The 9,396-nt window shown below is 42.0% G+C and overlaps 1 protein-coding gene across 1 annotated transcript in view; it reads right to left on the bottom strand.

Moving 5' to 3' along the window:
* Positions 1-4,530, bottom strand: part of LOC5568840 (regulator of G-protein signaling 17) — a 244,442-nt gene extending 239,912 nt beyond the window's left edge. Inside the window, exon 1 of the mRNA XM_021842681.1 lies at positions 3,053-4,530. The gene's annotated coding sequence lies outside the window, so the exon portion shown is untranslated. The remainder of the gene's footprint in view (positions 1-3,052) is intronic.
* Between the last annotated feature and the right edge of the window lie 4,866 nt (positions 4,531-9,396).

Below are 9,396 nucleotides of genomic sequence, written 5' to 3' on the forward strand. Positions count from 1 at the left end.
CCACGAGCTCGCCCAACTCTACGGCGAATCCAGTATCCAGAAGGCGGCCAAAGCTGGAAGAATACGATGGGCAGGGCATGTTGCAAGAATGCCGGGCAACAACCCTGCAAAGATGGTGTTCGCGTCGGATCCGGTTGGTACAAGAAGGCGTGGGGCGCAGCGAGCTAGGTGAACGGATCAAGTGCGTATCGATTTGGCGAGCGTGGTGCAGAACCGAGAATGGAGAGATGCGGCCACGAACCGAGTATTGTGGCGTGACATTGTTGATTCAGTGTTATCTGTTTAGATGTTAACTAAATAAATGAATTGTGTTAGCTTCTAGAAAGCTATTTTGATGGTAGGATTCTACTGTATGACACAGAGGAGGGGCAGAAAAACGTTCGAATTACCACGGGAGTACCTCAAGGTTCAATCCTTGGCCCGATGTTATGGAATGCGATGTACGATGACGTATTAAGGCTGTTCCTTCCGATGGGTGTTAAGATTGTTGGCTTCGCCGACGATATCACCCTAGTGGTCTATGGTGAATCGATGGAGGAAGTAGAGTTGACAGCAGCGCACTCTATTTCCATAGTTGAGGAATGGATGAAGTCTAGGAAACTAGGACTGGCCCGTCACAATACTGAGGTGGTGGTGGACAACAACCGCAAGTTCGAGCAACGGGCGCTTATCTCGGTAGGCACGATAGAGTCCAAGCGATCTCTTAGGCATCTTGGGGTAATGATCTATGTCAAACTCAGCTTCGCTAGCCTGAATCAGAGTTGCCTAATATCAATCATATCAGCTGATGGCTGATGGTCTAAAATTAACACTATCACTTGCGAGCTATCAATATCACTTTGATTTGACAACCAACAGCAGTGATGCGACATCGCACTCTAGATCATAATCACTGCGGAATGAGTGATCACGTGGTAATTATCAATGCTATTACTGCTTTTCAGTGACCAACAAATAGTTTCAATCTATCGGCAACACTGTCAAAGATATCGTACTGATAAATTGATATTTTAACTGCTTAATTTAAGGCTAAACTTAACCCATCAGTGATATCCATAGTCTATCGTTATCAAAGCACTTGTGATGGAGTAGACAGGATGATGTTGATGTGATATAGATTGATCCGATTTGAATCGCAGTCGGCCTGTACAAATCAGCAAATTTCAAGCGTTGATAGTGACAGCGACCAACTCTGGCCTGAATATGCCTGTAAAAAGGCATCTACGGCTATAGCGGCGCTTCCGAGGATGATGTCTAACAGCTCTGCTGTAATTGCCACCGAACGGAAGCACCTGGCAGGCGTGGTGCTTCCATACTAAGGTATGGAGGACCAATCTGGCCAAAAGCGCTCATAATGAGCAGAAACCTAAAGCAGTTGGAAAACATGTATAGGATCATGTGCTTAAGAGTAGCAAATGCATACCGAACGGTTTCTAAAGAGGCCGAGTGCATCATAGCCGGGATGATGCCCATCGGGCTCATCATCAAGGAAGATTTTCAATGCTTCAACCAAAGGGGTACCAGAGGAGTCCACAACGCGTGTAAAGAGGCAATGCTCAGAGGTTGGAAGCAGGAATGGGATAAATCCACAAAAAGTAGATGAACCCTTCGGCTTATACCAAATATGTCAGATTGGTATAAAAGAAACCAGTGAACTTACACCTGACGCAGTTTCTTTCAGGACATGGTTGCTATCAGCAATACCTGCATAGACTCGGGCACTCATAATCTCCCTGCTGGTGTGGAGGAAACAGCGGAGCATGTCGTGTTCGATTGCACGCGTTTCATTGTTGTGAGAGAATGCATGCTCGCTGCGGAGGAGACACGTCCCAACATTACAACACTTAATTATGTGTCATCTTATTCAACGCATTACTCAATTTTATATTGTTTAAGGCATAAATTTACATGATGTCGATTCTGACGACAACGCCATATGCAAACAGTCAAATATGTTTTCGATCGTGGTCGGTGGAAGTCGTCACGAGTGCGTTTCAATTAAAAGGAAAAATGAAATGTAGTTAGCTTCTGTTAAATGTTCGTTCGTAGAATTAATGAATGTACCTAGGATAAATGAAGGAGCTCTGTTGTGTGCAAAAGTGTTGTACAACAATTTGATTGAGAAGTGCGCGAAATGTTGATGCAAAAGTGTTTTTACCATCCGTGTCTAAGAACAAAGATGAACGAAAAAATACAAAATAGTTCTAAATATGATGCAGTGAATAAATAATGTAAGCTTGTACATTTGTATTCTTGTTGCCATAGACTTTTCAATGTTTGGAACCATAATATGATACTGCTCCACGAATAAAAGTGTCTGCTGATACAATCGTGAATTTGTGTGAAATAAGCGCCAGTGATAGTGCATTATCTCCTAGATGAAAGGGTTCATAGAACCTAGAATTTTACAGTTTTGAGTGCCCTCATCACGAGAAAAAGAACAGTTTCAACGCTAGATGGTAAGTGTTTTGTTTCGCCGAGTTACATAGTAATTTATTTGATTGCGAAAAGATTTTTGACAAGATCATCGCCATATTATCAAATCCGACATCATGATTAATTGATACAAAATAAATACACGTCTTGTCGTAAAAGTAAATGTTTATAACTTACCTTTACGTCACGGCGTGTATTTCTTTTGGGTTTGTGGCAGTCATGTAATTTTAAGAACTGATGTAAATTCACGTCAAAATGTTCGCTTCTTTTATGTGCATTTTAGCAGACTGGAATTGACATGAAATTTTCTAAGAGTGCATACACTATGCAAACATATTGAAATTAAAATAAAATTTCATCAAGAAATCGGGTATCCAAATTTTAGAGATGAGAATCAATGTGGCTATAGAACCATTTACTCCGCTTACATATAATCAATGTAATCAATGAAGCGATGTAACAATGGCATTTACGAAAACATAACCAATGCTTTCTTCGACCTATCTCCGTTTTTATTCTACTCACCTACCACTACCTGTGCGTATATCTCACCATGCGTCTCCATGAACTAATGAAATAAGGGTGGGAGAAAGTAATTTCGTTATCTTGTGCTTACCCGTTTATCAGTAGTGCCGTTGATGTTCGGTTGCTAAATGTAACTATTATTGCTGTGGCGCGCTTTTCAGGTACCTTTTAGTCACTCGCAAATCAGCTGTGTACTACTGACTGCCCGTGAGTGAGCAGAATCGTCGTGACACAAGGTGTGTTTGTGTGTGCGCGCGGATAAAATCTCTATGTCTCGCTGTCTCTGTTGCTCCTTGAATCGTTCTCGTTGATAATAATTGTGCTTATTGGCTAGGCCGTTCTCTTTCGCTCTCGCACGTGCTCATTTTCCTTTTGCTCTTCGAAGTTTTGTGGTGTTATAGATTTTGTTGTTGTGGTTTTTGCTGCTGTTGCTGTTGCTACTGGCTGCTACTACTGCCTGCTGTCCGCTGTAGAGCTCTCTGATAAGGGCCAGATGACAGTGATGACGATGATGATGGCGATATTTCGCGTGGGGTTTCTTCTTTTTCCTTTTCCTGTTCGGTTTAACTGTGCCTGTTGATGATGCTGTTGGTTTTTGCCATGATGATAATGATGATGATGATGATGTGATGGTTGATGATCGAGGACGGCACTCCACAATCTCTATTGATAGCAGCCTAGATCGACTCCCGATTGTTGGAGAAAAGTGGAAAATCGTTATCTTGTATTCCTACTGATGCTATTCCGGAATTTCTACTCTTAAGAACACATTACACAGATTGGCATTACACCTTTTCTTCTTTCCCGATTTATGTATGTTTCACTTGGTTTTCCTCATTATACACACTTTTACCTAGTGCCTGCTGGCGACCACTTTCAACCTGTATGCAATCCCAATCCACCATTAGGAAAATCGACGGAAACGGGAGAGGACAAAAACAGATCAAACTTTGATTCAATGGCCCAACCTTTATAGCTTTTCCTCAGCCGCACATTTCGATGAACACTTCCACGCTTATTCACATCACATTCAAATAAAATCTTACTTCCTTCATGATAAAACACTTGTTTCTTCGGCAAACAGCATTCTTCGATGGTAATTTTCCAGCTACGGCAAGCGATTCTTCAGTCAGTGAAGTGCGAGAAAATTTCTCCCATTGAGGAAAAACTCTTGTTACAGCTTACCTCACTGCTAATGCTGCTACTGCTTCTACTGCTGATGTTGATGATGGTGGAAACAAAAAGAAAAAAACGAATCACATTTGCTTCGCGAAGGAAAAGAAAAAAGCTCGTAAGGAAAAACTCCAAGATCTACTATCAAAACCGCGCAACACCGAGATAACCGACGAACATCCGCGAACAAACTCCGCGCGGTTCCTAAACGGGTAACTATCCGAGAAAAACCAACCACTTGACTAGATTGCAACAGTGTAACAAACAAGATCTATCTTATTGACCTATTTATTTCACGGAAAAGGCGTCAATTTTCCATGAACAACGAACTGGTGCGGCGCCCAAACCATCCACGACTTGTAGGGCGAAACAAAAACCAATATGGCGTGGCAATACACTAAAAACTCACGACGTTCCGCTCGGCTCAGAGATGTGCTCTCTCTCACTGCATCGAGGGGGGAAATTTCTCACACACCAATGCACACGCATCACATTTTCCTCCGATTTTTCCTCCGACAGAGGCGACAGATGACGGGAGGTTTCACACTGTTGTTTTCCCTCGGGTCGAGCATGGAAATGTAGGTTCCCTATAACTAGGTATGTTGCTTCCACACTTTGATGATGTTACCATTGTTCACATACCAACATATACATAATCCCGGCCCGTCACAACGAGAGTGTCGGAGAAAACGGTGCTACGGAGTGTCACGTCACATGGACGGAAGTGGCTTCTCAGCTGGGATTCAGGTACTGTTCTTTGGCATGATTGGCGAAAGCTACTGACAAAATGTTGTGAAAAATTAGGAAAGTTCCGGCTGGATATCAAGAAACATTAAAATTTATAAGATAGACATAGTATCTTCACTATCTATCTTCTTCTTTTTTTAGCATTAACGTCCTCACTGGGACAGGGCATGCTTCTCAGCTTAGTGTTCTTATAAGCACTTCCACAGTTTTTAACTGAGAGCTTTATTTGTCAAAGTTGCCATTTTCGCATTAGTATATCGTGTGGCAGGTACGATGATACTCTATGCCCAGGGAAGTCAATGAAATTTCCATTACGAAAAGATCCTGGTCCGATAGGGAATCGAACCCAGACACCTTCAGCATGGCTTTGCTTTGTAGCCTTGGACTCTATCTATCTATACCTCCGTGAATCGCAAGTCATTCCCATCTGCATTTTCGTCAAGTTCAGTTTTCAACATATCTTCCAATGCTCTTTCAGCTGCACTTATGAGATAATATGATTTGTTCGGGAAAAAAAATAGGAAAAACAGCAAGTCAAATTGTCCCATACTGAAAAGTAACGACATATCAGTCCCACTACTGATTTCTGCACCGTGTAACACAAAAATGAACCGTGTTTTGATCATCTTTATATTTTTCTCGGAACGATATCGTAGTGGAAAGCAAATTGGGAAAGTTCTAATAGGATTTGAATATGTTCCAAACCTCCGGAATTTTTTGAATATTCGTATGGAAAACGATTTTGGACTGCTGATTGACTGTTGACAGTGTGAATTATACGTGGATCTTAAAAAAGATAAATTGAAACACTATAATATTCTTGACCCCCTGGGATAAGTGAAAATTTTCTTATTAGAAATTAAATTTGTGTTTGCTATTTAAGTTGACATCAGTTAGCAAGTTCGCAATTATCATAGAAAAGCAGAATGTACTGAATAATCAAAAAACACTTTACTCAAACCGGTGAGGGCTAAAAGAAAGCATGGCCCTTTAATAAAGAGGTCACAAAACATTACGATATAAGGCCGGAACAAATATATAAATCATCTTTTGTCAAATTCAACATGTGTCAACTGTGAGATAAATATGCATAGAATGAAAGTATAATAGGTTGTAAGTGTCCTGAAAAACAGCTTTGAGAGCACTTATTCTACATTCGGTTCCATATTTATGGAGTAATTTCCCCCATAAATATGATTTTATCCGTTAATCTAAAAGGGATAGACAAAATGATTGAGATAGGCAAAATTTTGCCCAAATTCAAATGCTTATAACTTTTAGAAAAATGGATGAAATTGGATGCATCTGGAAGCATTTGATGGCAAATTTTGTCTAGTTACAGGAACTTGGAACGCTTGGACATGCATATTGGCAACCGGACACCGGAGATATTCCGGATTTCATGTTCAAATCACATTTTTTTGTCGCTTGCGATTTTGTCCAGTGTGACGTTCTATAGATGTTAATATTTTTCCAAGAAACTAGGTCCAATTGAAGATTGGTCACAGGTGCACGCAATAAGATTCGTTGGAAATCTTCCGAGATATGGCCATTTCAGTAAAACTTGTTCCGAAAAATATGATATGTAATTTATGACTTTTTCATGAATATGCGAGTCAAGGATATTTTTAAGCGTAAAAAGTGCTGCAAACTACATATTTTTAACAATTCCAACGGCAGTGGACTTGATTACTTAACCACTCTTTGATATAACACCACTTATGGTGTTATATCAAAATTTGAGCTAACAAACCGTTCAATACAAATATTTCAAAAATATGACAGGGAGCGATTCCAAAAATGTATTGGCCTCAAGGCACTGTGGTTCCCCCATAGGTCAAAAAAATTTGGGAAACATTTCTCTAGCTTGTTATCCACATGAGATAGAAAATCCGAGTCTTCGGTTAAATTGTTCAGAAAGTCAAGGACATTCGGAAAGTAAACAATATGACTCTAAATTGTGCCGCTAGGTGGCGCTAGTGAGCATATAAAATACTAGGAAAATAAGTGAATCGAGACTGAATCACAGGAATATGAAGTGAATCAAACCCAATCAGACCCTCAACTCTTGAATATGTTGTCAGGCCTGAATCACCTAATTATGAGGTGAATCCGATATGATTTGCTAAAATCTAAGTAGACCCACCCAGAATCCCTTTAAAATGAAGTGATCAGCCTTAAATTATTCAAACATGGAGTAAATCAGACCATTAGAAAATGAAGTAAATCAGTCCTAAGCTACTTGAAAGACAAGAATCACTGGAAAATTGAGTTAAACAAAAATTAGTGACTTAAACTCGAAATGAATCAGATCTGAATCACGTGAATTCATACTCGGATTACTTGAATATAAAGTGAACCAGACTTGAATCACTTTTATATGAGGTGAATCTGACATAAATCATTAAAATTTGAAGTATAGCAGACCTGAAACACTTGATTATATAGCGAAGTCCCGATTATGAAGAGATTTCAACCTAATCATTTGAAAACTAAAAACGTCATCCTGAATCACTTGAACAAACATTTGAACATAACTTAATTGTATGGACATGCAGTAAATCAAACTTGAATCACATGAAAATGAAGTAAATCAGTTCGGAATCCATCAATATGAAACAAATCAGACCCGAATAACTAAAAAATAAATTGAATCAAACTTGAAATACTTTAATATGAAGTAAATCAGACATGAATAACTTGTAAATGAAATGAATCAGACCTGAATCACTCAAAGATGAAGTGACTCAGTAATGAATTCGTCAAATATGAAGTAATGATTTATATTTCATTCATTTATTTAGTTAACATCTACACAGATAACACTGAATCAACAATTTCACGCCACAATACTCGATTCGTGGCCGCATCTCTCCATCCTCGGTTCTGCCCCACGCTCGCCAAATCGATACGCACTTGATCCGCCCACCTAGCTCGCTGCGCTCCACGCCTTCTTGTACCAACCGGATCCGAAGCGAACACCATCTTTGCAGGGTTGCTGTCCGGCATTCTTGCAACATGCCCTGCCCATCGTATTCTTCCAGCTTTGGCCACCTTCTGGATACTGGGTTCGCCGTAGAGTTGGGCGAGCTCGTGGTTCATCCTTCGCCGCCACACACCGTTCTCCTGCACACCGCCGAAGATCGTCCTAAGCACACGACGTTCGAAGACTCCAAGTGCTTGCAGGTCCTCCTCGAGCATCGTCCACGTTTCATGCCCGTAGAGGACTACCGGCCTTATGAGCGTTTTGTACATGGTACATTTGGTGCGGGCGTGAATCTTTTTTGACCGCAGCTTCTTCTGGAGGCCATAGTAGGCCCGACTTCCACTGATGATGCGCCTCCGTATTTCACGGCTAACGTTATTGTCAGCCGTCAGCAAGGATCCAAGGTAGACGAACTCGTCGACCACCTCGAACGTATCCCCGTCTATCGTAACACTGCTACCTAGGCGAGCCCTGTCGCGCTCGGCCCCACCAGCTAGCATGTACTTTGTCTTGGCCGCATTCACCACCAGTCCAACTTTTGCTGCCTCGCGTTTCAGGCGGGTGTACAGGTCTGCCACCTTTTCAAATGTTCGGCCGACGATGTCCATATCATCCGCGAAGCAAACAAATTGACTGGATCTCGTAAAAATTCGTACCCCGGCTGTTAAGCCCGGCTCTCCGCATAACACCTTCTAGCGCAATATTGAACAACAGGCACGAAAGTCCATCACCTTGTCGTAGTCCCCGGTGGGATCCAAACGAACTGGAGTGTTCGCCTGAAACCTTCACACAATTGTGCACACCTTCCATCGTCGCTCTTATCAGTCTCGTGAGCTTCCCGGGAAAGCTGTTCTCGTCCATGATTTTCCATAGCTCTACGCGGTCGATACTGTCGTATGCCGCCTTGAAATCGATGAAAAGGTGATGCGTTGGGACCTGGTATTCACGACATTTTTGGAGGATTTGCCGTACAGTAAAGATCTGGTCCGTTGTCGATCGGCCGTCAACGAAGCCGGCTTGATAACTTCCCACGAACTCGTTTACTACGGGTGACAAACGACGGAAGATGATCTGGGATAATACTTTGTAGGCCGCATTTAGAATGGTGATCGCTCGAAAGTTCTCACAGTCTAACTTGTCGCCTTTCTTGTAGATGGGGCAGATTACCCCTTCCTTCCACTCCTCCGGTAGCTGTTCTGTTTCCCAGATTGTGCCTATCAGTCGGTGCAGACAAATGGCCAGCCTTTCCGGACCCATCTTTATGAGTTCAGCTCCGATACCATCCTTACCAGCAGCTTTATTGTTCTTGAGCTGGTGAATGGCATCCTTAACCTCCCTCAAAGTGGGGGCTGGTTGGTTTCCATCTTCCGCAGTACTGACGAAGGCATTTCCTCCGTTGTCCCGTCCTTCATTGCCTGTGCTCTCAGCACCATTCAGGTGCTCGTCGAAGTGCTGCTTCCACCTTTCGATCACCTCACGCTCGACCGTCAGAATGCTCCCATCCTTATCCCTGCACATCTCGGCTCGCG

This window comes from Aedes aegypti, chromosome 2, assembly GCF_002204515.2.
Source record: "Aedes aegypti strain LVP_AGWG chromosome 2, AaegL5.0 Primary Assembly, whole genome shotgun sequence".
Classification (NCBI taxonomy): domain Eukaryota; kingdom Metazoa; phylum Arthropoda; class Insecta; order Diptera; family Culicidae; genus Aedes; species Aedes aegypti.